Raw genomic sequence first — 13,315 nt, 5'->3', positions numbered from 1 at the left:
CCCATGAGTAATTAATTTGACAGACGTTGTCAAGAAATACCGTAACGATAGTAGTTATGTTATTCACTAGCAAAATGACAATAGTTTTCTATTTACAATTTCTATAGTGGCGTTTCTATGCCAACTCATGGTAGTGCTACAGGTTCGTAAACGTAGTATGAATGTTATTATGATCTGCATTAATATAAAGACGAAGATTGTACGTTAGAAAACACGATGGTATTATCTTTGGAAGTAATAAGCTTATTTAAATATTTTTCACAATAAAATACTCCTAAAATTAATACTCGCTTTAACGGTAAAGGAAAATAGCGTGAGGAAACCTGCAGACCTGAGAGATTTGTAAAAAAAATCTCAAAGGTATGTGAAGTCTACCAATACGCTCTTGACCGGCGCGCTGGAACTTAACTCTGATTATTTTGATCAGCATTTAACATTTCTTTCATGAATACTTGTTTTTGGCCATCAAACAAAATTTTGATAACTTTTCGGTTTTTCTAATACTATTTTTCTAGTAACTAAACAAACGCCAGCTTAATCGAGACTAAAGTACTCCAGTCTTCAGACATATTGTTATTAAATCATAATAGTTCATAATCATATAAATCATAATCATTCTGAGAGGAGACCAGTGCCCAGCAGTGGGTCTGTGATGAGTTGATTATGACTTATTTTGGGTCATTTAGAAAATAATGGGAACGAATTTTGACAAAACTGACACCAAAAAGCTGGTTAATAAAGTCGCGAGTTTTGTATTACACACATTAGTATTCGAGCTAGGTTTTCAGCAGGCTCAATTTTCATTAATTTTACTTTAATGTGTAATGCGGTCGAATGTTAACATCATATTTTTAGGGTTCCGTATCCAAAGAGTAAAAATAGAACTTATTACTAAGCTTCCCCTGTACAACCATTGTTACGGGACTCTCTCGTTAACTGTAATAGATAAACACTTGAAATTTTCACAAGATATGTGTTAATAATAAAAATTTTAAAAATAATAATGTGGGTCGTGCAAGATACCGCCATTTTTCGACGTTTTTGGCTTATACAGGGTAAATTTTTCAAATAGGCATTCAGGGTCAAATCCGAAACTATAAGGATTAGCGAAAAATGCTGAAAGGAGTTACGAGGCCGATTTTGATAAAAACTAAAACTGCATCATTAGTTTTTTAAAATATCTTCGAATTTGGCCCTAAAGGCCCGTTTGAAAAATTCACCTGCCACCTATTGGACCGTGATAGATACACAGTTCAAAATTTCACATCTATGGCTTCTATGATAATAGCATATGAGCATATGAGAGTAGCAGACGAGCTTGCAGTTCACCTGATGGTAAGTGGCTACTGCCGCCCATGGACATCTGTAATCAACCCCAGATAGGATTAGATATTCCTACCTGAGGTCGGCCACGGATGTGCCGCTACCCCTGAGGACTAAGCTGGAACGCCTCGGAAAAGTATGTCTCCCTTACCACACCCTTCAAACCGGAACACAGCAGCGCTTAACACTGCTGTGTTCCGATTTGAAGGGTAGATCTTATTAGGTAGAAATAGGTGTGGCGGTGGTGCCGCCGGAGTCGAACCACAAAGGGTTCTACCACCTTCAAATTAAATATATTTTTATATTTAAATAAATTAGAAGTTGACTGCCACTGGCCATTTATTAGTTTTAAGATTAAGATTTAGTATTTAAGATGAGAGTCTAATACTGAAACCACCGTTATCTTATTTATATCGTTATTTGTAGCGGGTTGTTGTGATTTAGTTTTAATCTTACCTTAACACCGTTATCTTACCTGACATCTTGCATAAAACGACTAATAACAACAAAAGGTTGTACAGTTAATTTAATTTGGTTTAATTTAATTTTATATAATGTAATTTCATTTCATTTAATTCCATTTGCATGATTAATATTTAAAAAAAATTTAGAGACTATTAATATTTAAAAAAAAATTAAAAAAACTTTGGGAACAACGGTTCAAAATACGGTTCACGTGGACCACACGGTAACGGTTAAACACAAATATATTACAAGATTATATCGCCACAAACTCACAGCAGTGAGCTCGACAATTCGTCCAGCTTGCCAAATTAAATCAACCCCCAATTAATCCCGTTTATTTATTTAGGGCGGAATAAATCCAGTTTGCATTTTGACTCATATTTTTTATTTTGTTAAAATAAATAGAGTTATGGTTGGATAGAGAATACATATAGTAATATAATATGTATAATTAAACACTACATATACTAAAACTATTATAACTACTAATAAGCCCCCGCTTTATGTCCGTCTGTTACAAGGCTCTATCTTTTGAACCATAATAGATAGACACTTAAAATTTTTGGGGTTCCGTACTCAAATGGTAAGATGGAATCTAATTACTAAGACTCCCCTGTCTGTCCGTCTGTCCATCTGTCACAGGGCTCTATCTCTTAAACCGTTATAGATAGACACTTAAGTTTTTTACAGAGTATGTACAACGGTGGCCGCTTAAACAACAAATACTAAAAATATAAAGCTAGTAACTAAATGAGGATCGACATACAAGAAACCGCTATTTTTCAACGTTTTTCGATTTATCTATTAAGCTTTAATAGATAGACCGTTCAAAATTTCATAATGAATTTACTTCTATGACTGCTACGATAGCAAATGCTAAAATTAAAATTTATTGGTAGGGAACCCTCGATGTGAGAGTTAGACTCGGTCGCCATAAGACCTTTTGTATAATTAGTATGGCTTTAACATCTGTGCGCCCTTTTGTCATTAGAATCAGGTGCTACCACACATTTTTATGGCAGAATGGACGTAATTAATATATGCCTAAAATATACTGGATATATGATAGAAGGTTATAATAAAGGAAAAATAATTAGGCGTTTTACTTAAGCCTAGTTAGTTACCATGTAAATTCTGTAGCACTGGTATTTTTTTTAATATACACACAAAAGACTACCTTCCAAAAATAAGTAATGCGGGAAATAAAACTCAAACATAAATTGACATACAAATTGAATACGACAAGAAAATGAAAAAATACATAACGTGGTATTTTTCCGGCCCATTTCCGGTTATGGCTAGAATTATGGCTTTACAGTTTATGGTGCAATAAAAAAGTTGTTTGGCCTCATTGCGGCCGTAGGATAAGGGTCTCCACACGCGTGGCAATTAAAAGTTGCCTAACATTGCGGTTGGAGGGAAAACTAAGGCTTACTATACACGTGTGGTAAATTATTGAAAGTTACTTGTGTTTTCGGTTGGTAGGTCTAAGGTGTTCTAAGAGGCGACTAAAAGGGGCTTTCGGGGTTGCGGGCGGCAAGAGTGGGAGCTCAAACCGTCCAGCAAGCGACCCCGGGAAGGACAGCGGTTTTGTGTGGTCGCATATCGCTGTAATCACCAGGGGATGTGAGAGGAGCGTAAATTGCTCCCCCAGGGCAGAGCCCGATAGAAGGGCATCGCGTTAGGAGGACTCCGGTTGTGTTCCGTTGGAGATCCCGGAGTTCTCCACGAAACGCTGAGGACGGCCACCGGGGGGGTTTTAGTGCGGTAAAAATCCCACATAACACGGCGTCACTCCCATGGCGTCGGGTACCTTTTGAAGGTTTCCCCCTCGTCAACAAAAAAAAAAAAAAAATGATCTAAGGTATTCTACACACGGGAACAAGTAGCGAATTCGTAGTATTAAGAAACTTTTGCGGATTTTATTCTTAAAAAGGGGTATTATGTATATACGACAGTATATACATTTGACTTGTAGTAGTCTACAAATATAATGTAACAGAATTATACTTGAATGTTAGAAATCATGCTGTCACGTACGGAAAAGTAATATGCGTTTTACCTATTCCGTAAATACTCAATCTAAATATATATAACTCAAAGGTGACTGACTGACATAGTGATCTATCAACGCACAGCCCAAACCACTGGACGGATCGGGCTGAAATTTGGCATGCAGGTAGATATTATGACGTAGGCATCAGCTAAAAAAGGCTTTTGATCAATTCTACCCCAAAGGGGATAAAATAGGGGATGAAAATATTACTTCGTAACGCGAGCGAAGCCGCGGGAAAAATCTCGTCAGTCATATTACAGTGAATAAACAAATCTTTAATATTTCTAAAATTACATTTGTCAGTCAATATTATAACAATAGATTTGCTTATCTCATGACTATACAAGATTAAATCAATTATCGATCCGTCTACCCACATAATTAGTTAATTCTGTCTTTTTCGTGACGGTATACACAATTGTAACACACAATTGAGAGTAAAATTCAATACTTAGAGAGTTAAGCTACAATTTTCAGAACCTAAATATTAATTTTCGAAGTACAATACAGATCTCCATTTATAGGTAAGTTATCTTCTACTTAGCACACAGTACATTGAGTCCTTTGAAATATTTTTTATTTGTCTGTAATATACGATGATGACGTCTTTTGTTAAAATTGAGAATGATAACGTAATTTATTGTAATGGAAACTCTTGAACTTGAGTCGCAGACATTTTAAAGAATAAAAGAAATGAATAATAGAATCTTTTTGGGATTAATTCGGTTCAATGGGCTGATGATTTTAAATAATAGTTTCAAGAACATTTTTGATAGAATTCTTTTTGGTAGAGAGTAAAGTAGTAAGAGTTTTGGTAGAGTTGTCAATTATAATATGCCTATTCAGAGTTGCAAGAACAAGTATGATTCGACCGGGGAGGTACCACTGTCACACCTATTTCCAGTGTAAAGTAGTTCTTACTAGGTTGAAACGCGTCGGAAATGTATAAGTACCCTTACCCTTCGAAGCAGAACACAGCAAAATTAGTAAACTTCACGTTAAGATACTTATTTCGTTTTCCTTCCTTCCTTCTACATAAATACATTAAAAAAATTACAAAAAATATAACCGACTTCTATCTCACTACAAATTAAAATATAATTGAAATAAATATTGACTTAGAACATAGTTCTGAAGTCGGCGCTCATATATTTCGTTGGAAAACGGCGTAAACAGCATGTCATATAATTTTTTCAATAGAAACCTCCTTCTTTTTTGAAGTTTTTTAAAAAACGGCGTCAAGGGAAGACATCTCTAAAGGCTTACTGCTCTGTGGTTAAGAAATGAAGAAGCTTGCCATTTCAAACCTTGGAATTCCAAGTTTCGTTACGAAAACTTCAGTATTTAAGCTTGAAACACGCTTGTGCTAAGCTAAAGTAGTTAGATCTTTAGCGGAGACACATACGGATGTTAAGTTTCGGATCTAGATGCGGATATATAATAAATGATGGTTTAAGCTAAAATCTACGCGAAATTCGCTCAGAGAAAAACGTTAATCCCGACGATCCTGATGAAGAGAATAGGGCATATATATTAAAATCGTAAATTGACAATATACGATAGTATATACGATATAATAGTTTTAGATAACTGTTCAAAATTTTGAATTAATCTGATCGTTTATAAATCAAAGATACAATATCGTTTAAAATGAGTTAAAACTGAGTTCAAAGATTCCGTTACATAGCCAGATACGTACATACAGATGAAACCTATAAAAGCATGTTTTTTATATCGATTTCAGATACGATTAATCGATAATTTCTGATATTCAGTTATGGGTACTAGATCTTCAAGAAACTGCAAAAGGAAGGTGATTTGTTTATAAAGAAACGCACTTCTATTGTTCCTGTGTCTAAAATTACTTTACTTTTATTCGATTCAGTTACGGATATAGAGATTTTTATTTCGGATATGGGATACGGATTCGGATAGTTTCGGTTGTTACGGAGCTCCATAACAACACTACGAACAACAGTTGTTTGAATAATCCACACTTATGCAAAGCCTTGTCTAGCAAGTTTAAATTTGCTTACAGAGATTGCATTGCATTTATAATATTGTATTAACTGAAACTTTGCAATGCTACTACTAAGTTTGTTTACGGATTAACCGTGTAACACTGCGGAGGGGAATGTTTTTAGATCGTATGTTTGTCTTGAGGTACATGGCTTGCGGGTTTTCACATATCGATACCTTAATTCGCAAATCAGCCAACTCCATTTTTTTTTCATAATGTTTTTTTTTTGCAAATCTACAATTTGCTGTTGCGACGCGTTTCTATATTCAGAGCGGACTAGAAGTTTTGTGCGAAATTTAATACTTTAACTACCGCAAATTTATAATCTCGTACTGGTACTTCTTATACAAAAACAAGATGAAAACTACTAAAATTACTCGCGAAACTATTTAGTTATACTCGTTTTTATATAAACTGACATCTGACTCTGGAAATAAATTAAACTATTGCAATCAAACAAAATCAGGTGAGGGTCACGTCCTGCGGGAGTTGACTAAACTAATTTATATTTCGTTCCCCGCTGCTTATTTCTCGCTTACCATTAGCGAGGGATACAAAATTAGTTGAAATCGGAACAACTTTAGCATTTTATTCATTACATTTTTTATTTTGTAATAATCAGCTGCCATCCATTTGATAATAACTGGCTACTACCTATAAACAGCTGTAATCAACCCCAGATAAGATATTCCTATCTGAGGTCGGTCGCAGATGCCTTTCTACCCCTGAGGACTAAGTTCGAACATTCGATAAGTATGTTTCCCTTATTGCTGGACCGCTTTGCATAAGTCTCCCTTATTGAACATCTGTTTTCTGCTAGGAAGGGTTACCTTAGAAGGGTGAGGTCGCCCTCTGAATACAGCAGCACTGTGTAGCACAGCTCAAATAGTTGTACTGTGGTGCCTTCTGAGTCGAATCACAAAGGGTTCTACTGCATTGAAATATAAGATAATATAATTTACATTTTTTACATTAATCTACTACTAGTTTTGTAATATACATAACAATATATTTTATAACACAAGTATTAGTATAAATGAATAAATTACTCGTGTAGATGAGTAATTCGATAGACAGGAATAATTATTAAGTAATTAGTCGTAGTAGATCGGTTCGCTAGACAGAAATAAATTAAACTATTGCAATCGAACAAAACCAGGCGAGGATCGCGACCTGCCAGAGTAGACTCAGCTAATTTATATTTGCGTTCCCCGCAGCTTATTTCTGGCTTACCGTTAGCGAGGGATACCGCAATTTAGAGTAACTGTATTAAAATATATGAGAATATAATTTGTTAGCGTGGTACAAATAAACTTCTGATATATTTTAAGTAATTTAATAATTTCAATTATTTAAGTATAACATCTCGATTTTTATGGTCACTTTCCGCAAAAGAATGAACCCACTCCCCCAGCTCCAATCAAATTTATGTACCTCCAGCACTGACAGCACCGCTTGTAAGTCAAATTAACTCCTTTTTTTAACCGTTAATATTGAGATTAATATAAATTTATTGAGGCCAGTTATTAAATAGCCATTTATAAAATAATCGATTACGTCAATTCATCCCTTATTATCCCTTATACAACCAGGCAGAAATAATCGGCGTAACCTGTTTCTTATAACGAGTTTAGGTCCATTCCCGTCCATTGTGGCCAAGTATAAATTGTTAGATTTCACAAGCTTTCAAACCTTTTCTTTTAAGAACTTGCATGTGTGTAATTTCCTTACGATGTTTTCCTTCGCCATTAAAGTAAGTAGTAATGAGTATATCCATTAATCAATAATTTATAATGTTTGCATAATGCAGTAAATCTTTATAATGCTTGGAATTCGAACCCGGACCCTGCAGAATAAGCGACGGAATTTCAAATCAATAATCTATCAATACAATACAACAACATAGCATTGTATTGGTATCATGAGAAAACATTAGACAAAAGTCAAAGATATAGGTATCCCACATATGCGTTAAACATTCCCCTCATACACGTTAAAAATGAACACGCCTTTCCATACCGGATTTCTAAAAATGCGAAAGCTATTTCCTACTACTTTCGAGGCTTGACGCCCAATCCCCATTCCAAAAATAGACCACTGAAAGACATGACAAGCCGCTTAACTGTTTAAAATGGGAGAATGTACCCGGGTTTTGAAGAAGAAATGTATTACAATTTAAGCATTGTGAACAGCTGCTGTGGTCAGGTTTGGAGGATTTTTAAGGGAAAAATACTTAACCGTTACCTAACTAATCATGTTAACTACTAAAATTGAAACTTAACTTAGCATTTTATGCACACCTATAATATAGATAACACTATAGTGTTAAATATATTAAACATTATATTATACATAACACATTATATTGTTATATGTGTTGTTATTGTTATATATTGTTATATTGTGTTATAACACAATATAACAATATATTGTTTTCAGAGAAGATTAAGAAAAATAAAATGAGATCACTAAAAAGATTTATTTTTACTTTATCTACATTTTTTAACAAACAAAACCTTAACCTTCTGGAGGTGCCAGAATGTGAAGCGAAATTTTAAATTACTAGTCTAACTGAACTGGAACATAGTAATGCAGTCAAACATCAGCAAAAAAGACATTCCCCACATTTGCGTTAAATATTTCCCTCATACACGTTAAAAATGAACACGCCTTTCCATACCGGATTTCTAAAAATGCGAAAGCTATTTCCCACTACTTTCGAGACTTCACGCCCAATCCCCATTCAGCGCTTACATGAAAAATAGACCACTGAAAGACATGACAAGCCGCTTAACTGTTAAAATGGGAGAATGCTTCCGGGTTTTGGAGGAGAAATGTTTTACAATTTAAGCATTGTAAACAGCTGCTGTGGTCTGGTTTGAAGGGTTTTTAAGGGAAAAATACTTAACTGTTACCTAACTAATCATGTTTCCTACTAAAATTGAAGCTAAACTTACCTTTTTTACCCACACCCATAATATGGATAATATATAATAGGGTTATCTGAAAATAATACGATAAAGAAAATGACGCTATTAAAAATATTTTTTAACTGATTTTTTTTAAACAAATAAAACCTTATACCTCTAGAATAAGAAGAGGAATTTCAAATTATTAGTGTTACAGAACATAGTAATGTTACATTACCTAACATAGTAATGTAAACATTAGGAATAAAATCGGACAATCCCACATATGCGTTAAACATTCCCCTCATACACGTTAAAAATGAACACGCCTTTCCACACCGGATTTCTAAAAATGCGAAAGCTATTTCCTACTACTTTCGTGGCTTCACGCCCAATCCCCATTCAGCGCTTACATGAAAAATAGACCACTGAAAGACATGACAAGCCGCTTAACTGTTTAAAATGGGGAATGCTTCCGGGTTCTGAAGGAGAAATGTTTTACGGTTATAGTGTTGTAAAGATAATACCACACTTATTTCTGCTACAACAGTGTTATGTAGCTTTTATCTGGTTTGAAGAGAGTGGTAAGGGATCCCTTATAATGGCAATTTTAATGTAGTTATCTGGGGTACCAACATGTTTGTGGCTGACGACAGGTAAGACGTTAATGCTATCTGGGGTTGAATGCAATTGCTAATTAGCAGCAGTGAGCGCAATGGTGGGTAGTGGATTGTTTATAAATATAATAAATTGATAATAAAATTGTATTAAAACATATAATTATAGATATTACTAGCTGACCCGGTTGTGTTGCCATATAAATAAAAAAATGTTAAGGGTGAACAACCCTTATCACTTAGGGGTATGAAAAATAGATAGTAGCCGATTCTCAGACCTACTGAATATGCATATAAAATTTGGTGAAAATCAGTAAAGCCGATTCGGAGGAGTACGGTAACTAACATTGTGACAGGAGAATTTTATATATGAGATTTAATTATATGAAATATAACACGAATATCCTCTCAAGAATGACTGTGGTTTAGGCCATAGACAACCACGCTGGCCAAGTGCAAATTAGTAAACTTCATACACCTTTTCAAACATATTTAAAATAACTAGGTGTGTTGGTTTCTACACAATATTTTCCTTCACCGTTAAAGCAAGTGATAATTAATTTAAAGAACTCTATCACCTCACAATATTTATGAAAGCATTTTAAAGCGGTTTGCATAATGTCTGTTCTTAGGTAGAAAATGAGTGAATCACTTAGCAAATTATAATTTAGTTAAAACTTTCCGCGTCTTTCGAAAATTGTAAAAATGTTCCTGAAATTTAATTTAAACAGAAACCCAAGAGTTTTTTACAAAACACAATTGTTTAGAGCTATCTTCGCCATTTTTATAATGTTTATTCATAAAGTAAAAGTTGTTTAAATTATAGTACTAATGACGAATTAAAAAGCAAAATTCTGATGTTCAAGGTGGTAGGACTGTTTTTGCTTATAGCAATGCGATCAGATTCCTATTAACAGCAGTGTTAAGCGCTGCTGTGTTCTGGTTTGAAGGGTGTAGTAAGGAAGACGTACTTTTCCGAGGCGTTCCAGCTTAGTCCTCAGTTGTAGCGGCGCATCTGTGGCCGACCTCAAGTAGGAATATCTAATTAGATATTCCTACTTAGGGTCGGGCAGTCCTACTTGAGGTTGATTACAGATGTACTTCGGCGGTAACCACCTACTAACAGGTGGACTACTCATGCTACGTATGCTACTCATATATTAAAAAAAGCTGTGTTCTAGTTTAAAATATTAACTCCACTTCAATACTTATGGACAACACCAGTATGTCGATACCTAAGATGTTTTCCTTCAATAGAACAAGTTCTTTTCAATTATTTTTTAATAAACGCAAAATATTTGAAATCAGACTCAGAATTAGATTATAAAAAAGTCAGTAAGTAACTGAAATAAATAAAAGGCTACATCTAAAATTAACTCTAGATACAGAACTACAAATCTACTCTCAAACGAAGGCTGAACAAAACTACCTTCTACTTAAAAAGCAGGAATAGATGTGACGACGATGCCTTCTGAGTCGAACCACAAAAGATTCAACCGCCTACAAATAAATAACTTACTCCATAAGTCACAAATAACTATATCCCAGTTCATAAATCGAATAATACTCGTATCCGTTACGATGTCAATATACCCATACCTATAGGAAATAGCCAATAACGCTCTGAGAACAGATATCGGCGAAAGGATTTAAGAGGATTTTCAACAATAAACCGAGACAGTCTGTGAAAATACCATATAGAGATTCTAATACCGCGACCGCATGCCAAGCTGGCACGAATTCAAACGTGTGGATAGAACATTTGTGTAGGCGCTTATAGCATAGATTTTGATCATGCAAATATTTGTAGGGGTTTAGAGATTTTAGGCAAACGCCTAGTATGCGGACGCGACAGCTAGCATACGTATGTGTGATGTTAGATACGATGGCAATTATGTTGTATCAATATCCAACAATTAGCAATACTGGTAAAAGGCACCTGTTTAGATAATATTATTGCTGCTATAATGTGGCTACTATATTTGAACGTGTTTATATGGAAGGAACTTTTGAATAACAATTTTTTAAATGAAATAAAATTGAATCCAAGTCTGTACTTTATGAAGTACACCATTTCAGCTTCAACTGTTCGCAGGGTACTGTCTAGACGACCTAGTTCACGGCATCGATCAGTACATTAAGCGAACAGCTGTATTTCACACGACAGGAGATTGATCATTTCCCTGCCTCACTCCCAATTAAATTGTGGTTGGCATAATGTGTTAAGGAAAGATTTCATTTAATTACAAAGACTTGAGGTTTATAAGATCGACTTGTGATGTTCTACTAAGCCTTAAGCGTTATGAAGTGCTCTGCAGCACTTATTTGGCTTTAAAAGACGATATTTGGAACATACAAAAGCTTTAGATAAGTCGACAAAGTACTAAGGCATTTATTACGTAAGAAACCATCGTAAATTAACAATACTGTCAATAATATATTTTTTTTTTATAATATAAGAGTAGCAGACGAGCATGCAGTCCACCTGATGGTAATTGGCTACTGCCGCCCATGGACATCTGTAATCAATCCCAGATAGGATTAGATATTCCTACCTGAGGTCGGCCACAGATGCGCCGCTACCCCTGAGGACTAAGCTGGAACGCCTCGGAAAAGTCTGTCTCCCTTACCACACCCTTCAAACCGGAACACAGCAGCGCTTAACACTGCTGTTATTAGGTAGAAATAGATGTGGCGGTGGTGCCACCGGAGTCGAACCACAAAGGGTTCTACCACCTTCAATAATAGATGCAATTTAAGGTGACGACCATGTAAAATAACCGTAAAGAGCCGTAGTTGTGTCACTTCTCAATCTAAAAAAATATTCCATGTTAGCTTACTTTATAAAGTACAAAATTACAGCTTCAATTATTCATAGCGAGCTGTCAATCAATGACCTAGTTAACGCTATCGATCAACATATTAAGCTATCGGCTGTATTTCACACGACAGGAGGTTTATCATTTCCCTGCCTGCGCCCAATTAAAATGTGGTAAGCGCAATGTGTTTCAGAAAGGATCGATGCAGTGATTTTAATTACAAAGAATTTGAAGTTTGTAACATCGAATTCCTCATTTCACTTTGGAAGATGATACTTGGAAGATATAATTGTTCTATCTTAGTCGACTAACGTCTTTTATTAATAATCAATCCGACCAATGTTTTTCTTGCCATAGATCGATATCAGACAATTGCTGCCTACTGGAAAGAAAATATGGGGAATCTATGGATTAAATATTTATAACGGATGCAAGCAGTAATACATTTTTGATATAACAGGCGATAGAATATTAACAATACTAAAAATATAAATGTAAATTTATGTACAATTCCATATAAAACAATCTTAAGTAAATCGCACGTCAATTTACTACTACAAAGTCTCAGAAAATATTCCATGTTAGCGTACTTTATAAAGTACAAAATTATAGCTTCAATTATTCACAGCGAGCTGTCAATCTATGACCTAGTTAAGGCTATCGATCAACATATTAAGCTACCAGCTGTATTTCACACGACAGGAGATTAATCATTTCCCTGCCTTGCGCTCAATTAATTTGAGGTCGCAATTTTACGCAGAAGCTTTAGAGCTTAGACTTTTAGAGCTATGAAGCCTGTTACAATTGATTTTGCGTTGCAGTGAGAAAAGCATAACATAATTCTAAAGTTACTTACTTAGTAGTAACTTAGTTCTGTACACAATGAGCTGTCACATAACATGTGAGATAATGAGTAATAGTGGCACTATATTGTATATTTTTAGAATATTGCCTACATTTGAATAAGTATTATTGACATTTGATTATAAGTACTTTAAAGTTTATTTTATTTATTTAAGATAATGTTTTTATTTTATTTATTAACAAAATCCACAGCTCTTAAAGTATTGTAAAATTTTTTCATGCTTAATCTACTAACAGCCAAT

Source organism: Epargyreus clarus, unplaced genomic scaffold, assembly GCF_041222505.1.
Source record: "Epargyreus clarus isolate Ecla_fem2 unplaced genomic scaffold, WU_Ecla_fem_2.2 ptg000011l, whole genome shotgun sequence".
In the NCBI taxonomy this organism is placed as follows: Eukaryota; Metazoa; Arthropoda; class Insecta; order Lepidoptera; family Hesperiidae; genus Epargyreus; species Epargyreus clarus.
The sequence above is the reverse complement of the archived record's forward strand: the minus strand, read 5'-3'. Positions refer to the sequence as shown.